Here is an 18,714-nt window from a genome sequence, read left to right as displayed (position 1 = left end):
ATTTCGCCCCATTTTAGAATCACCTCTTTTACAAAAAAAAAACCAAAACAACACCACAAAAAACCGTACTTAAAATTATTGTAACTCTGTTCAGCCTGTCATGTCCAAACGCATTTAGCAGCCGACACGCTTTACGCCCCTCGAAAGAGAAAGCTTGTCACGAAAAGCCAAACGCACAGGACAGTTTAACTTCTTACACCACATCCTTGAGCCCTCTCCCAGCTGCGGCGCCGCTGAACCCCAGGAAAACGCGGGCCCCACCGCAGGACAAAGCCGAACCCCCCTCCCCGGCGGCGGCGGGACGAGCCCGGGGAGCCGCGGGGCTTCACCCCTGCCCTGCCCGGCCCCGCCGCCCTCCCCCCCGGGCCAAAGGGAAGGACGGCGCTGCCCCGACAGGCCCCGGCCGCCGCCGCCCCCCGGGGGTAGCGCCGAGGGGTCCCCGGCGCCCTTCGGCGGCCAGGCCCGGCGGGAACCAGCCGCCCCCCGCCGTCTCTTACCTGCGGGCTGCGCGGGGGGCGGCGGGGCCCGGGCGGGCATGGCGGCGGGCGGGGAGGGGGAGGGAAGGAGGGAGGGAGGAAGGGGAGAGGGGCCGCGGCCGGTTATCTGCGGCCTCCCGCGGCAACCGCCATGGAGGGGAGCCCCTGTGGGCGACAGGAACCGCGTCGCTGCGGCCCGGCCCCCTCCGGCCGCCGCCTCCCGCCCGCCACCGCCCACCGCGCTCCCGGCACGCACCGCGCCGCCGCCGCGCGCGTCACGTCCGGCCCGGCCCGGCCCGCGTAAACAACCCCGCGAGTGAAGGGCTGAGGGGGAGAGCGAGTGCAGGGCTGAGGGGGGAGAGCGAGTGTGCCCTGCCGTGCCGCGGTACCGCCGGAACGCAGAACCCTAGAGCGGCTTGGGCTAGACCCTAAGCCACGGCTAGTTCCGGCCCCAAGCAAGCGTGTGTTAAAATTGTAAAGAATAACGTTTAAAAGAGCAGCGTTTAGGTAACGTGCCAAGGCTGCCGCCGGTCCTGCGGCCGTGCCTAACTGAACTCCGCACAGCGGTCAGGACGCGGTGGCAAGTTCTGTTAATAAAATAGCGAGCGAAGCGTAACATTAGAGCTTCGTTGCGGAATCACGGAGTGAATTGTGTTGGGAAAGACCTCTGAGGTCACCCAGGCCAACCTGTGGCCTGACACCCCGGTGTCGGACCGTGGCTCCGAGTGCCAAATCCAGTTTTTCATTAAACACCTCCAGCGAGGGTGACTCCATCGCCTCCCCGGGCAGCCCATTCCAATGCTCAGTCACCTTTTCTGCGGAGAAACTCCTCCCAATGTCCAACCTAAACCTTCTCTTGCCTCTTGTCCTGACCCTGGTTGCCTGTGTTAAAAATGACAATATAATATTGGCTTTCGCATTTATGGATTAACTTTTTGTATCACAAGTATTTTGATGAAAGTGAGTTACTTTTAACTGCTTTTGTATAGTATAATCTGCCAGTTTACATGTTTATATGAATGGTAATAAATACGTTGTGTCATAGGCATTAGCAAACTGTTAAAAACAGCGACTAAAATACCCCTATATAACCAACTTAAAGCATGGTACAAAACCACTAATTTTCCTTACATCTGTGGACTGATGCCTCCAAGTGACTAGAATGCTGGAAACCAGAGCATGTGTGAAACAACAGGATAGGAACATGGGAAGAACCTTATCTATAGAATATCCTGCAGGCAGGTCAAAGTTAAAAAACCAAACAAGAAGAGAACCTGGAATATCAAGAGTTCCCAAGGAAGCTTGAATAACAAAATACATTAATATGCATGAGCCACAGGAATGATACAGTATAAAGACAAATGGTACCGTGTGTTCTTTGGCTGTTTGCCAGGAGCACCCCAGCGCTGGACTTTTGCTTCTTATTTTGTTCCCTAATAAACCTTCTAAAAATCCTGAAGAGTTACATGTTCTTCACACCTGGGAGAAAAGGCCGACCCCACCTGGCTACAGCCTCCTGTCAGGGAGCTGTGGAGAGTGATAAGGTCACCCCAGAATCTTTATTCCTCCAGAGATACATACACACCGTGCTTAAACACACTGTAGTTTGGCTAAGAAAGGCTTAAAACAAGACCATTCATAGAACTTTTCACGTTTCAGGTAGGTTCATGGAGAAAAAAACACCTCAATGCATTTAAGGATAATTATAATTAGTCTGCTAATTTCATCAGCAGTAGAAGGCTTTTGGGAAGCAGGGGGGAATTATATTGTTACTGCAATGTTTCTGTGACGTTCTGAATCCTGTTACAATAGCTGAAGATAATCACGGATGACTATTAATGAGCCTGTGTGACTATTAATGAGGCTCTATCACTTCGCCTCCTGGTGGCTGTTCTCTTTTTTCAGCTTAGTGTCAGAAACCAGAGTGAAGCTTGTGCTGACCCGGCAGGACAGAAGGAGAAGCCTGAGGGAACAGGAAATAGAGTAATTCAGCGTTCACTGCTCTTTGACCTTCACCCAGTGTACAACAATGTGATTTACAAATCGTAAGGGTATAGAGAATATCCTGTAAAAGCAGTGAAATAGTTCGCTTTGTAAAGCAACAGAGAAATGAGATCTCCCCCCCCACCATCCCTATCTTCCCCCTATCTGGCAATAGCCATTAACTTCCAGCGGCCCGAAGTATCCCTTGCTGTGAATTACTGTGGTGCTACTTCGTGAAGAATCATTTTCCATCCCAGCTGTGTTTAATTTGTGGTCATAGGCTATGACTGCTAATCGTCCTGTTGTAAATAATGCAATTGGTGAAGGTAAAATTATAATTACCTTCTCTTTCACATCTGCCCAATCAGTCATTTGAATGACACATGAAATAAACATGCTGCCTGTAAACTCCCCAGACAGCAGCATAAACCCCAGTCTTGTCCAAAATACCAGATTTTTTACCCAGTGAAACAAGCCAATAATTACACACTCGAGAGAGACATTGGTTATTTATTTTGGAGTTGCACAAGCCTGGGTCCTCTGTGGTATTCCACAAATCAAGCACACCAACTATAAAAACTTTTTACTACTTATACATTTTATCCCACAAAGGAATTAGTGTTCATCGGCTACAAGTTACACAGTCCTCTTACTAATGAGTATTCTCTCCTCTGTTGCTTAATGACTCTCTTGCTTCTCATGCTAATTAGTCTACGTGTCGGATGTTTCTCTTGGTCAGAGGTGGGCTCTCAGCTGATGTTTGTGATCTGGCCCTGCTGGAATTACCTTTTACCCAGGCAGAGCTGATACAGCACAAGTCTCTGCGTTGTCTTTACTACTTTCTTCCTTATCTTGGGAGTTCTGCTAAATGTCCTTGGAGCCCATAAATTCTGCATTCTTTGTGTCCACTATCAGTGGTACATCCTTCTTCCCAAGCCTAGTTAACCTCCCCCTGGGTCTGAGATCATTGAAGTGTGTCCAGCCCTAAACCATAAGAAGGCAATTTTACCCACAAGTAATTTGTTTTTCTAACACCTGAATGTCACTTAGAGCTTGTTATCTGCTCTCTGTTTAATGAATTAAATGTCCTTTCTTGTTGCTTTGTCTTGAAAGTATATAAAGACACAACATTGAATATCCTTTCTTAAGAAAATTTTACACATGACGCATTTTGAAAAACTAGCACCCTAAAGAAAAACAAAGTAATAAAGCCCTTCTTGTGCAAAAGCAAAGTCACAGCACAATCATGTACCTCAGAAAAAGATCCAGAAGATAAACGGTGTAATCAGGTACTAGATTAGAAGGAAATTTTTTAAGAAAAATTTCTAGATGATTTGAAGAAGTGACTCATATCCTAAGCTAGAAAGAAAGGCAGAAAATTCTTCCAAATGGTCCCTGCCGGTCTGACATGGTAAAAATTTCCTTCTCTTTCTTGGTGGCATTCAGAAGTTTCCAGGACCAGAAGTGTTAATCAGTATGCAGTTGAGGGTCCATAAAATGCACTTAACCAGAATGCAAGATCAGATGAGAGGTAAGTATGTCACATAAAAAAATGAAGGTAATATTCACTTAGGCATAGTGTGAATGATTGACAAGATGTGTGGGATTTCTTCAGTCATTCCTGCATAAGCTTTGCTGGTTGAAGGAGATTACATTTGCTTGTGAAGGCAGACTGACTCTTTATAATAGCATTAGCCATATCAGGTATTAGCTCTGTGAAATGGAATTCATGGGTTACAACAGTAATTTCAAGGTTATACTTTTAACATATGGAAGTTTCCTTTACAGAATTGCATGGATTGTAAACACTGTATCTTATTTGGAGGTTATTCTGGCATGGTGTCCTATCCATTTTAAAACAAATGATGAGGCGTTTCAAAAGCATATACTTTCATTCCATTTGTTTTCTTAAAGCATGGTGAAAATATTTATAATTTTGATATATACATCTCAACGTGAAGCCCTTCTGCACGGTGCAATAGAGGTTTTAAGTCGAGCTGGTCTGGTCTTGGTAGCTCCGAGGCTGAGCCTTGACTTGTTGACTGCAGCAAAGTGGCTTTGTCAGTCACTGCTACCGAGTCCTGAACTGTCAGGAGAGGGCGCAGCCTTCCCAAAAGTCTCCGATGGAAAAAGGTGCTGTGGTGTGTCAGGATGATTCAGAAACGTTCTCCCAAAACCCTGCATGGTCTGGAGGCTCAGACTCTCCTCCCGGTTTGGGAATTGAGAACGGCAGAAAGAACCTGCTATGCTCCACATCTATATCCTTCATAAAATTTAGTCATTTGTAATTCTCAAAAAATTTGAGTATGTAGCATTTATAGAGAAGAAATTTAGGTTTTATTTCTCATTTTGAAGACTACAACATGGCTCCTGAATGTAAATTTTAGTTTTATATAAGCTGTACCATATATTGTGTAGTGTGATGCAGAAAATCTTCTGAAAGATGTTGTACTGCTGGTAGTAGATAGTGCAGTTCTTTTTTTCTTTTTAATTTCAAAAATACACACAGTGCAACATGGCTCCTGGCAGTGCAAGCTTTTCTGGCTTCCCCACTGAGTGAGGCAGAAACTTGCAATAATCAAAGGCTAGATGAGTCTCCAAAATTCAGGCAGTGTGCTTTCCTCTCTGCTGTGTCTGGCAATGCTGCTGATCAGAAACTAGATAGTCAGTGTCCTGAGAAATTATCATCCTTGGTTTTCCTTTTTTTTTTTTTTTTTTTAATTCACAATCAGCTCAGACATTGAAAGATTTTATGTTATCTTTAGAATGAATTTTAAATGGTCTTTTAACCTACCGAATAGTTTAATTTCATTAATGTCAGGTGTATTGATTTCTGGTATTGGCTCCATCCTTCCAAGTGCTCTTCAACATCTTTTTTAATGCCTTGGGTGCAGGACTGAAAGGAATACCCAGTAAGTTTGCTGATGTCACAAAATTGGGAAGAGCTGTTGACTCCCTTGAGAGTCCTGCAGAGAGACCTTGACAAATTAGAGAGCTGGGCAATCACCAACCTTAGAAAGTTTAACAAGGGCATAATGCCAAATTCTGCTCCTGAGATGGGGCAGCCCTGGATGTACAGACTGGGGAATGAGAGGCTGGAGAGCAGTGCCATGGGGAGGACCTGGGGATCCCAGTCAATGGCAAGTTGAAGATGAGCCAGCAGTGCCCCAGCAGCCAGGAGGGTCACCCATGTCCTGGGGGGCATCAGGCACAGCATGGCCAGCTGGGCAAGGGAGGGGATTGTCCTGCTCTGCTCTGAGCTGGGCAGCCTCACCTCGAGTGCTGGGGCAGTTTTGGGCAACACAATATATAAAAGACAGTAAGTATTATAGAGTGTCCAAAGGAGGCCACAAGGAGGGTGAAGGGTCTGGAGGGGAAGCTGAATTAGGAGTGGCTGAGGTCACTTGGTCTGTTCAGCCTAGAAAAGACTGAGGAGAAATCTCAGTGGGGTCTTCAACATCCTCACTGGGGTCAGCAGAGGGGCAGCATGAACCTCTGCTGGTGACCAGTGATAGGAATTGAGGAAACAGCCTGAAGCTGAACTGGGGGAGGTTTAGATTGGATATCAGGAAAAGCTTCTCCATCCAGAGGATGGTTGAGCACTGGAAAAGCTCCCCAGGAAAGTGGCCACAGCACCAAGCCTGGCAGAGCTCAAGAAAGATTTGAACAAGACTCTCAGGTGCATGGTGTGATTGCTGGGGTGTAATGTGTAGGGCCAGGAGCTGGAGCTCAATGATCCTGACGTGTGCCTCCCAATTCAGCATATTCTGTGATTCTAATATTCTGTGAAATCATTTCAATTCATCTTCACAGAGTGTTTTGACTTTTACCCATTCTGACATGAAACTGAATTGGCACATTTCTCTGAAATGTTTTAAATTCAGTAAAACTGCATTTATCCTTAGACCCTTATAGCTGAAATAACCCCTACAACTGCATTATCAAGCAGAAAGGTCTTTTCTGATTGAATTCACCAATCAGCCTCAAAAGGTCTATATGAAGGCTTTTTGTGGCTGTGTTTTCATAAGGTGGGCATTATGAAAGCTAGCTGAATGAATAATATGTGCTTTCTGCAGGCTTCTAAATGGGCATCAGTCAATAAAAGAAAAATTCTGCAGTTACTGTTAGCTGAGTTAAACCAAGCTGCAGCTGAGCAGAGAACGAACTGTTGCTAAAGCAGCCTGTTGCTAAACCCCACTGTCCTTTGGCATGGAAAGGTGGTAAAACAGATCAATGAGCAGTGGATACTTGTTTCTTTGGGGAGTGGCTGGTGCCCTGAGCTCCATCCTGAATCGATGCACGCTGCCTGGCTCCTCCCCAGAGCAGTGCAGGGCTCTCACCTGACTTAGAGTTGAGGGAGCCAGGAATGCCTCTCTTGGCCCCAGGGCATCACCCAGACACATCAGAGACCTCTTGTGAAGAGCCTGTCTGGGTCTGCAAACTGCCCACATCTTCTGCATCACTGCTACTCCTTTTAGCACTCACCTCTGGGCATGCAGAATGACCAGGCATTGGTTTCTCTGGTTTTGGGGATCCAGCAAAGGTGGTTTAGCTTTTCCCAGCTCCCCAAGCAAGGGATTGTCTCCATTCCGTTCTAGTTGCAATGAAATGAAATATAAAACATTGTAACCTATGTTTCAGATGCAACGTGTAAGTATTCTGTTTGGTGGAGTGCAAGTTTGTTATAACTTCACAAATCTCCCTGGATACCTTTACTGGAGTTGTAGTACAAAAGTGAGGAAGCATTGCTGTATCAGCAGCTCGTTCTCTTGTGTTACCAATCCATGAAAAATTCAGAATTGTCCTTAAACAGGCCTGAATGTATTAACTACAAAGAACCCTATGTAGTTACAGAGAACAGATGAAATGGCAGTTATTTTAGAAGCCTCCTGCATCTGAATGTAGGTCCTTTGGGTTTTGGCTCAGGCTTATTTGGTCAAGAATATGGTTGTTGACACTCAACAGTGTTTGTTGGGAGGGTTGGGGTTTTTTTGGGGGGGGAAGGAGGTTGTGGAGTGGCCTTTTTTGGGTTTTTTTTGTGTGTGTTTTTTTTGTTGGTTTTGGTTTTAGTTTTTATTTTGTTTTGGATTGGCTCTTTGGTTTGGTTTGGTTGTATATTTCTTTTAAAGAGGTAATTTCTGAGTCTTGACCATGTTTGCTGATTTGGAGTACCTAATGAAGATGAAGACTCACATCCTTGACATCTGAGGGGTACCCAGTGGATTAACCAGATCATGAATGTCTAAAGAGCCCCATTTTACCTGCTGTGCCCTAGACCACATCCTCCAAGTGGCACAAGTTAATGACTTTGGTGTGGCAAGGCTACGTGTGCACCTGGCCTCAGCATATTTGCATACATAACTCATCAGCAAGGTGTGCAAAGTGTATTTTAGTGCACGTAGATATTAATGGTGTTGAGGTTTGTCAGCAGAGTCAATAACCAAACCAAGGTCTGACAATATTTCCTTCTTCTAGAAGATGGTATTGAGTACCTCAGCTGTCAGCAGTAAAGCAAGGTTTCTTGTGCCCACAGTAGCAAAGCTTTCCAGTTTAACTAATTGTTTTGGTTTCGTTGTTGGTGGTTTTTGTTTAGTTTTGTTTTGTTTTTAGTACAGGCTCTAAATGCAGAAAGCCTGTAAGAAAAGAGATCAAAATTATTCATTTCAAGATATTCCTTTGCCTTCAAGAGGCATGGCTTATGAGCTTTTTACATTTAAGGTGAAAGATGTTTAGAAGTGGTCAAGGCCATTATTCTGTTTTAATGGTCTCATTCATTTATTCGGCAAAGGTGAGCTGATTTCCAAAGTCATCCTCCTCCCTAGTGCGTCAGTTCCTTTCTGTGAGGCAGGAGTCAGGAGCCTCCAATACTCTTGAAGATCAGCTGATAGGAAATTCCAAGGTAGAAACTATTCACTCTGTGTGTGTAATAAGCACTATGACAGCAGTGTCTTGCATACCAACCTGTGCAGGGTAGTAGTATACATTCCTCTATTCTCCATTAACATCTATTTGAAGACATTTTTATTTCTAAGGCATTTTAGGGTTTGGGATATTTTGTTTCATTGGGTTTTTTTGAGGTTTAAGATCACTGAAATGCACCTCTACCACTGGCATTTTTTGGGGTTTTTTAAACAAATATTTAAGAAGACCTGCAATATCCTGTTTTAATCACACAAGCTCATTTCACTTCTGTATGTCAACACAGTCATTGAAATTCAGGTGTCAGGTGCAGATATTTTCCTAATAAACTGATGTTGTGTGGCTTTTATTGATTCTTATCAATAAAAACAATTTGAGATTTTTTGTGGAAAGGTCACGTCCTTTCATTTCTACAGTGAATGACAAAATGCCCATTAAGCACAAGTGATAGTAGCATTCAGTTCCAGGTTTTAAAATGGGAATGGCAGAGGTTTTTCTGGGTTAATGACAATTTATGTCTCAAATGCAACTGCTATGCAAGGGAAGTGCTTTCTTTCATAGGTATTTGTCAAAATCCTTCTTATTGTCTTTCATATTTGTATCTGATGCCTTGTTTCAGAGCCATACATTCCAATTTTATCCTCTCACATATTTTTCTGTAATAGGTTTGCTTTCTTAATCTACATTCATTGAGATGCAAAGCATCTGGGATGTAGGCACATAAGAAGGCTAGATCTCAGGAAAAAAAAAAAAAAAAAGCATTGCTTCCTTGAAAGCTCTTACACAAGAAATGTCTGAGATTGGCCCTATCTGACCCTAAACTAGCTGATGAGGTCGTTGTCATAAACAACAAGATGGAATCAGGAGAGGAAATACCACGCTCCAAGTAGCTAAAATGAGTTTGAATGCTAACAGAATGTCAGCCCCAGCTGCTGGAGTCCTGCATGCAACAACCTTTGGCTGCACCAGCAGTCAGGATGAGACCCTCAGATGGAGGAATCTGTTGGTCTCTGTGTCATCCCATTGTTGTCGATGGTCGATGTCGATGACGAGCAGAAAGAAGAGAGAGTGAATGCCTGACATTTGTACCAAGAACAGGCTGAGTGGGGGAAGGAGCAGGCAGAGAGGAGTGTGGGGAACAGGGAGGGAAACAGCCGGATGGCAAAGACAAGCATAGATAGTGGGGCAGATGAGGAGATGAAAAGTCCAACCTCCACCCCTTCTATATCCAGGATCAGTCAGAGATCTCTGGAGAGCAGCTGAACCAACTCTGTTTCCATGAAGAGAGCTAGGAAAGATGAGATTAGGTAAATCCAAGTACCTGAGCAATCTGTTTAAGTTCATTAGGCCCCTCTTTCTAAATCATGGCTAACTGGGTTTCAGCAGTGGGAAAAGGATGCTGTCTCTGAGTCAGCTTCTTGGTTCTGGGAAGCAAATATGATCCCATGACACTTACACGGAGTCACTGATGTGGTCTGCAGGAGCCCTTTCCAGGATGTGTCTGCTCACCATTCTGTATATCTCTGCACCAAACATGCAGTCTAATGGCAGCCTGTGGCATTTGAAGGGAGCAGTGAGCTGCTGTCACCCTGTCTCTAAAGCACATTAGCAGTGAATTTGGCTCACAATCTTCAGATTTTAACTACTGAGCTGAAAAAAAGTGTTATACACATAATAAATCTTTCAATTTATAGGGTCTGGTGCTTCTTGCACAAGCTGATCACCAAACTGATGTTCTAAAGGAGAATGTTTTGTCTCGACTTTCCTGCATTTATTGAATTGTTTATAATGTAGGCCACAGGGTCTTTTCTGTCTGTTTGGTCAGATGTAGGTCAGCAGTTCAGTGGATTTAAATGAATGACTGATGGCAACCTCCAATTGGTTTGCATGGAAATGGCATTGGGCCAATTGCCCAGTTGTGGAATGTTGTAGGAGCAGAGGAGACATAATTATTTCCAAATTTGGCCACAATCCATATTATATCCATATTTATCCATATTTTGCTGCAAATGGCCTTGTCTTCTTTGGCAAGACATCCCATGGGCAGAGAACATATCCTTAGTAACTCACTGTTCTTTGCTGGGTATGTACCACTGTTTCATACTGGGTGGAGTTTCCAACAAGTTCTCCTCTATGGAGAGGCCAAGACTCATGACCCTTGCTAGGCATGCAGCTATCTCCCAGAATCAGACCTCTGGCTCCTTGGCAGCCTGTCTCAAACGCTGCTGGGATCATTCACAGATCTTTGAGCAGCAGTTCATTCTTGGTACAAAACCTTTTGGTAATAGCCTGGGTTTTTCGAGGAGCATATCCTCATGTGGGGCAGAAAGGAGTTTCAGGAGCACTGCAGAGATCTCCCACCAGTCAAATGCTTGTTTGTCTTATTCAAAGAGGTGGAGGGATGTGAACCAGCTTTTGTTCAAAAATAACGTCGGCATTTCAGCACATGACTGCCCTCCATGAGGATGTCTTCTTGTACCTTCTGGGATCATTTTGTCTGAATTGTGCTGATGGAACTCAGCTGCTGTCAGATGGCCATTGCAGAGTTGCTTCAGGGGTGAGGAAGATGTAGCCTGAAGATGCTGGGGCACCTGTCACAAACTGGCTGATGGCAACCAGTTCTATTCTATCAACCAAGTATTCTTCTCTTGCTTGTGGCCAGCCAGTCAGGGGTGGTTGGTGTATCTACTTCACAGCTGCTGAGCCATGAGTCTTTGATCTTTTTTCTGTATAAATGTCTTCAGATGCAATTTGACAGCAGGTTACACTCAGAAGATTTTTCCACTCTGTAGTTCTACACTATCAAGACATGCTTAAATTATCCTACAGGGCATGCCTTCAGAGAGGGCTGGGTTAGTTACACATCTCTGATTTTGACTGACAATTTATACATCCTCACTAGCTAGGCCACTTCTCTGGAGAGTCCCCCTTTCTTGATCTGACAGAGATGCAGGCAGACAGAGCTACAACCCTGTGCTATATAGAAGAAAACCAGGGTGATAACCCCTACAAAACATGACAGAGTCACTGCATGCTCAGGTTTGCCTTGGAGCTAGTTTGCTGTTATAGAGCCAGACCAGTCTCTTCTGAGTCAGATTCTGTTATAGGCACACTATTGTGGTGCCTTTAATTCATTTTAAGAGTGGAACAGATAGGTTTCTTCCTTTTCACAATTATTATCTTGTTATTGCTCTGCTTTCTGAAGTGTTCTGGTTGCATTGCACAGCTGCAAGAGTGCCCCAGGGTCTGGTGCAGTTAATGTCTGTGGTGTGTTTTGCTCTCCTGATTGTACGGAAGGAGCCATTGCTGCTTTATAAACTCATCCCTGTAGCTTTTCAAAGCTCATACTTGCCTATGGGAAAGCTTCATGTGTGAAAATTATCAGGTTCCTTGTGGGATAGGGTGGGCTGTTACACCCTGAGCTGCATCTTGCTGTTTCTTTTTCTGCACTAGAACTGGGAAGAGGGAGCAGATAGGAGTAGGTCAGAGATGTATTGGACCCCAGTCTAATGCTGGGCCTGGAGATCAGGAATAAATCTGTGTGTGACTGCCTGTATGTATTTACAGTTTTCTTGCAAAGGACAAAAAGAAAAGAGATGGTTTTTTGATGATTAATATTAATTAATCATCATAAAATAAACAATTATTATTGTTTGTCTGCATGAAGATTGTTTTCTCTGAGGCTTTGTTTCATGGTCTTTTAAAGCTACTGGGTTGCTCCCCTGGAAGACTCTTCCAGAGGATACTGCAGAGAAGCCAGCTGCAATTAAAACTGAGAAGACTGTGTCCAAGTCCTTTGACTTCTAATTATTTGACTTCCATTATCTTTAAATTACATCTTTAGTACTGTCACACTGTCAGAGTAGGATCACCCTTGCCTAGATCTTTGCCCATGGTTTAGTACAGCCCTAACCTGATTAGGAATCTGAGGGTTTTCTCCTCATTTCACTGGGGAGTATTAAAATTAATTATCCTGATATGGAGACTATAAAATAGGTAAAAGTTAAAAAGAAACAAACAAATAAATAAATTCAAGCACTGATTCTCTATGTGCCAAAGACCTCACCATCCTGAACCTCATCAGCAATAAAAAAATGTCTGAAAATGTGAAGTGTTTTATGTCTGAAGTCTTCAGGTTTAACATAATGTCATTGTCCCTGTGTTGAGAGTTCATAGTCCCAAATCTTTGCTCAGTCTTTAGCTGGACAAAGTGGATAAGGAACTTGAGTTAGAACAGAGTTCTAACTTAGAGTTAGAACCTTAGAGTTACGTTAGAACACATCAGGACTCCCGAGTCTAGCTGAGACTGCATATAAAAATAATATTGTTTCAGAAAATAAAAAGGCTGTGTCCAGCCTGCATCTGCTGAGCAAGGGGTTTCAATCCCATGTTATTTTCCTGTGTGCTGGCAGGTTTACAAAATAGGATGCATTCTGACTACAGCTAAATAAACAGCTGGAGGGGTGTTGTCTCTGTGCAGAGTCACAGGCCTGTCCCCTTCTGTTTGCAGGATCTCTGCCTGTTCCCCATCCTTTGTAAAGTCTCCAGCCTCACAGGAGGGTGAGCATGCTCACACACAGCATTGGTGTGACCTGAGACTGAGCCCAACAAGTGCTTTCTGTCCCACTCCCCCAGGGTTCGGCACTTAATCTCTGATATTTGTATATTTTGGCAAAGCACTCTGAAACACCTGTCAGGCTGAATCAGACTTTGTGCAGGTAATGATGTACATGAAGATAACCCACCCATCCCTGGCACTCAACCCTTTGGAATCAAGGGAGGGGATTGTCCAGCTGTGCCCTGCACTGGAGTGGCCTCACCTCGAGCCCTGTGTGCGATTGGGGGCACCACAGTATAAAAAAGATATTAATCTATTACAGGGTGTCCAAAGAAGGGCTGTGAAGGGCCTAGAGGAGAAGCCATATGAGGAATGACTGAGGTAATTTGGTCTGTTCAACCTGGAGGAGACTGAGGGGACACCTCACCGGGATCTTCAACATCTTCACAAGGAGAAGTGGAGGGGCAGGCACTGATTTCTTCATTCTCATGACCAATGACTTGAGGAAATGACATGAAGCTGAGTCAGGAGAGGTTTAGGAAAAGGTTCTTCATCCAGAGAGTGGTTGGGCACTGGAACAGGCTCCCCAGGGCAATGGTCAGAGCACCAAGCCTGACAGAGTTCAAGAAGTATTTGTACAGTGCTCTCAAGCACAGTGATGCCTTAAGTTTTAGCTTTCATATTTTCCAGATTCTGTACTGCATTGGTGTATAACTCTGAACTTCATATGAAGTGTTAGCAAGTTCTCCTCACAGTTTAATTAGACAAAATAATCCTTTTCCAGCCTGAGAACCAAGGACACAGTTACAGCTTCAGGCCCAAAAAGTATAAACAACAGTGAATTGAGGAGAGAGATCTGGGAGGATGGGACTTCATAACCTGAAGCTGTAATTAACTCCAATATGTAAATGGGCCAAAACTTATAAAAGTGTGAAAACTTGTGATCCATCGTCCATCTTGGGTGTAGCCTCAGTTGGGCTCTTGTACCTCCCAAGGCATATCCTTGGAAGGCCCTTTCAATAAATACCTATTTTATTCCCTTAACACTGTCTATCCTCTGCTCTAGGTAGTCTCTCAAGGCATCAACAGGATGTGACTCTTGGGGTGACCTGTCCAGGGACAGGAGTTGGGCTCGATGATCCAGATGTGTCCCTTCCAACTCAGCATATTCTATGATTCCATGGTTCTATGACAAAATGGTCAGCTACACACAAAACTGGCAACCCAAAGCAGCTCAGGTCAGGTTTGTTTCCTGCTGTAACCTCCTCAGTATCTGTGGAGTGCCAGCATTGTTTCCTCTGCATTCACGTGTAGGAGACCACCAAGGAATGAAGGCTCAGTACTGAGACATTTGTCATTTCTGGTGCTGTTTGTAAATAAACTCCCCAGCCAAGAGCTACTGCACATTTTGAATTCCAAGAAGGCAATGTTCTGTGTCTTCCTACACACGTGCCAGGCTTGAACAGTTCAACAAGGACAGTGAAAAAAATTTGCCCGGTTGAGTCTAAGAAAAGTGATACATCTATTCTCTTGAAACACAGTTGAAACAGTTGAAACTCTTGAAACAGTTCTGCTTCATCTGGCTTTACTTTCAGTGGAAGGGGAGACACACAGTTTTCCCATTGCCACCTGGCAACGCAGGACCTGCCTGTAAGCCACTTAAAGTTCCCGTAACCAATAATTACTTTGGATCTTGCTAATAAGAAACTCTGCTCTCAGCAATATGGAAAAAGAATTAAAAGTAAATAAAGGTGACATGTTTACAGAGCCCTTCCCACGTCATTAGCATTTCTAGTTGATAGAGTGTATTGTTTCTCACTCCTATGTGTAAAAGATGCTCACGCTGCCTGTGGAATGTTAACAAGGCATGTTGTGCAGGTGCCCCCTAAGTTCCTTGACTTCTTCAAGGGCCTTTTATTCAGATCTTTTTCCAAGCCTGGCAGGACAGGTGAACCTCTGTGGAAGTAAAATTGCAAGTGTCTTCTTTATTTTGTTAGTTATGCATAACCCTCCCTCTCCCTCTATGCATAAACCTCTGAAGGTTATGCATAACCCTTCAAAAGCACTGAAAGCTTTTGCTGGTTTTCACTTTCTTAGGGTGGTAGTTTCTTTCCTAATAGGTGCTTAAGGAAATACCTGGAGTCACCTGTCTCTGGTCTACTCTTTCCATATCTGGTTTATTTATTTTTTTAACTTCAAACACAGGATGTGTATGTGTGTGAAAGGGAGATCAGGCATCTAGATTCATGTGTTTGGTAGGAAGTGAGTGCTTTCAAGGTTCCTTTATAATCACTGGAGCTAACGTCTTTGGAAAACCACTCAGGACATCAAAATCATCCCTGATAAATCATCCTCTGGAGAAGCATCTCCCTTTCCACTGCCTGTGTAGGGAACCCACAGAGACCAGACTGAATTACCACAGCTGAAATAAGATGCTGCCAAAGTTGGCATAAACACCCCTGCAGTCTCTCAGGGTGTCTACTCACCCACTGAAAGGCTTGAAAGGCTTCCAGTTTTCCCATTAATGTAGTCACTCTGCTCACCTAAGCAAAAAATTAAAAAAACCCACAAATGTCTTTGCAGAAAATTGTGTATTATAATTGTGTCTTTATTGCACCAAACAGCACTTTTAAATCCTCTCCCCAGGAAGCTGTTGACACATGTTGGAGTCACTCTACCACCTTCTCCCAATAAATGTGTCTGTAACTGTATTTGTGTCTGTGGTTACACGTTGCTGTGGAGGTGCTGGCATGCTGATCTAGGCATGCAAGCCAAGCAGCACAGCCTGTGGCTTCATGGCCCTATATGGCTGCTCACCTGTGAAGGTAACCAGGATCTCCCTCTCAACCTCTTTGAGGTCTAAACTAAGCAGCTTAGAAGATGGCAAATAGAGCTGCTACATGCCTGAGATGGGTGGCAGTCTCTGGCAGTAAAAGCTGTGACCTCCTGTTTGAAACCTGGCTCACATCACCCCAAATGTTATGAAGGATGTTTCCTCCTGCCATGCCCTCTCCAGAACAAGATGTTCTCTAGGGAGCAGTGTGCTCTGAGAGCCCAGCTCTGGCTACTCCCTTCCAGCACTGCAGGTAGTAGAAGATGGGTTTGACATAAAGGAAGACACAAAAATTATCTGGAGGCTGGCCAGAGGCAGGTGGGAACAGGCTGAGAAGGTGGAGGTCTGTTTGGTTTGGTGACATGGCTATGTAGATTCACTGTCTAAAATCCCTTCTGGGGAGAGAAAGACATGGAAGGAGTCATTGGCTGCAGTCAGTTTGGGGTGGGGGAAGTTTTCTTAAGGCCAGGTGTAGGAAAGCTTGAAAGCACACATTTCAGCATAATTAGAGGCTTTTCTGACATGAAGATAAAACTTGATATGCAAAGCCTGTACATTTGGTTTTCGTGTTGCGCTACACCCCCAGATTTGGCCTTTATCTTACCTTTACATCAGGATGTTAGGCAATGCACCACCACCTGCAATTTACTTTGATTCTGGTGACTGTTAATTCTTACAGTGTGGATTGAAGATATCTTTTAGAAAAGTTTCCAGTTTGTTATTTGGTCATTAAGTTGAAAAGGTCCGTGTACCTTGAAAAAGGTGATAATAAACATGATGAAAGTGTAAAGAAAGCTAAGTGATACTAAGAGCTTAGGTTATGGACTTCTCTTTATTCATCCACCTATTAGAGGATGAAAGGTGAGATGAGACAGCAGAGTGGTACACTGAAGGCAGACAGGGATTTTCTTTGCATGTAGTATGTTGCCATTTCTGAACAATATCCACATGCATAAATGTAACAGGATCCTGCAAAAGGTCAGGCATTAAATAGCCTCCAACATCAATTTGAATAGCAGTGATAAAAATACAGATTTCAAGATAATTGAATGGGCTTCTGAGGTCAGCTGTGACCTGTCTGATGTCTGTCACAGCATTCCTTGTGCTGCCCTCTGAAACACATTCCAGTTAACACAACCAAAGCCTGGGAGCTATTTGCTCTGCCAGTTTTATCAAGTGTAATAGTTACCATGCTCCTGTGATGGTCTGTGACCATCAGGTTATTTATATTGGGTACAATAGCAGTCTGCTGGGATTCTGGCATTCTGACACTACCTGAGTGACTACTGAATGCTTTAAGTGTACTTAGTTATTTCTTCCACAGGTGAACTTATATTCTGCTCTACTTACAGATGCTTGTGTTGGCTCTTAGAGGAAAGTTTCAGACCTCTTCTGGTCCTGTACAAGTCCTGTCTAAACCAGCACAATGGCAGGACTGTTAACCTGGCTGATATAATTCCCAGAGAGTCTGGAACTGCTTCTCTGACATGAGATATATAAATGCTTTATGAGACCTCTAACTTCCTGACAGATGTTGCTACACTTTGGCCCTGCACAGGCAGCTCCTGGTTGCCTCACAACCAACTTTGCTTACAGTCAACTTGGCCCTCCCAGCTAGCTGTCTGCCCACATCTGTAGTTTTCTTCCCAGGAATAAGCCTTGTACTTCTGCAGTCCTGGTGAGGTTTAGTGAGTCAGGGACCTCTGCACCATGCTTGGCTGTGCGATGGGCACCCCAAACACTGCCCACTGGTAGCTGAGAACCAGGACTGAGCCCTTGAAGGATGCCTATGGATGGGCATCAGTTCTCTCTACTGGTACAGAGATAATTTCATGTGTTATGGAATCAGGTAAAACAGGAGACATATGGGTTCTCTGACCTCAAATCTTTTCATCCTAGAGAGGAAAAGATTCAGCCTTTTCACAGCTTCACTCAGAGGACACTCTCAGAGGTAAAACTGCTGTGCTTGCAGTTGTTGAATTTCTGAGCTGTGCATTCTCACCCTTTCCTCCTACCCCAAACAGTGAAATGTTTGCTGGTTCTGTCCAGGAACTCATCTGTTGGTATTTTAATGTGCGTGTGTATGATCACCCAGTTCCTACAATTACACTGTGGGAATCTTGTTTCTAAAAATACACCAATCTCTGCTGCTCTCCAGCACTAGCATGAGGTAATGGATCATGTTCCCTAGTTGCCAGTCACACAGAGGAAGAAGGCAATCAATACAGCTGGCAATACATAAATACTGCAACAGTTATAATTACAACTAATTTCCCTTTCACTTAAAAACATCATCTTCTAGCCTGCATTATCACAGCTTCAGCTTTACAATGCATTAAAACAATCATGGGCTTCCCTTTGCTAAATAAAATCCTGTTGTTTTGCTTGAGAGCATCTTTGGAGTAGCTCAAAGTGATAAGGTTTATTATGGGAACCTTTAAACCAGCTCCTACTCCAGCAGGTGCTTTGTTGCTATCTGTGTACTTCCACCAGAACTGAGAGAGATTTTTGTATCACTCAGGTTGTGATTGCTGTATTTTGTCTAGGGAAACATATGTGCACACTGTCTTTTAAATTTAAGGTGCAGCAAACTCCCTGATCTTGTTCTATCTCCTCTTCTGCATTATTTAAATGGCAGTTAAAAGCACTGTGAGTCAGTGGAGGCTGTGAAAAAAGTTGACAGAATGCCATTCATTTTTACTGTTATAAAAAGCCATATTTTGGAAGGATTTTGCATTACAAATCGTGCCTCTCATTCCAGAGGAGCTACTCAGTGTATAGCCTTACTCAGCCTTACCACTGTATATTTTGTCCAAATAATGTCTGCCTGGTGAGCAAAGGAGGGGGCTCAGGAGCCTGAACTTCAGTGTTGTAGCCAAAAGTCACAGTGATAAGACACTGTGTGGAAATCAGTGTACTCCAAATTACAGCACTGACTGCTGAGT

At 44.1% G+C, this 18,714-nt stretch overlaps 1 protein-coding gene and 1 long non-coding RNA gene across 7 annotated transcripts in view; one reads left to right on the top strand and one right to left on the bottom strand.

Moving 5' to 3' along the window:
- AFTPH (aftiphilin) overlaps positions 1 to 727 on the bottom strand; it is a 42,575-nt gene extending 41,848 nt beyond the window's left edge. For 3 of the 6 annotated variants that reach the window (XR_015283831.1, XR_015283832.1, XM_086879226.1), the window contains exon 1: positions 498 to 724. The gene's annotated coding sequence lies outside the window, so the exon portion shown is untranslated. Of the gene's footprint in view, positions 1 to 177; positions 343 to 497 lie in introns of those variants that run through there. The other 3 variants (XM_086879228.1, XM_086879227.1, XM_086879225.1) reach the window with 2 other exon arrangements.
- Positions 728 to 755: 28 nt separating this feature from the next.
- On the top strand, positions 756 to 8,770 carry LOC147655131 (uncharacterized). The gene is made up of 2 exons (XR_015283830.1): positions 756 to 2,135; positions 2,382 to 8,770. It is a non-coding gene; the product is annotated as an uncharacterized LOC147655131 (long non-coding RNA).
- Positions 8,771 to 18,714: the final 9,944 nt, after the last annotated feature.

The sequence above is a fragment of the Cyanistes caeruleus genome, chromosome 2 (genome assembly GCF_971803275.1).
Source record: "Cyanistes caeruleus chromosome 2, bCyaCae1.hap1.1, whole genome shotgun sequence".
Lineage (NCBI taxonomy): Eukaryota > Metazoa > Chordata > Aves > Passeriformes > Paridae > Cyanistes > Cyanistes caeruleus.
This window is presented reverse-complemented; position numbering and strand designations above follow the sequence as displayed.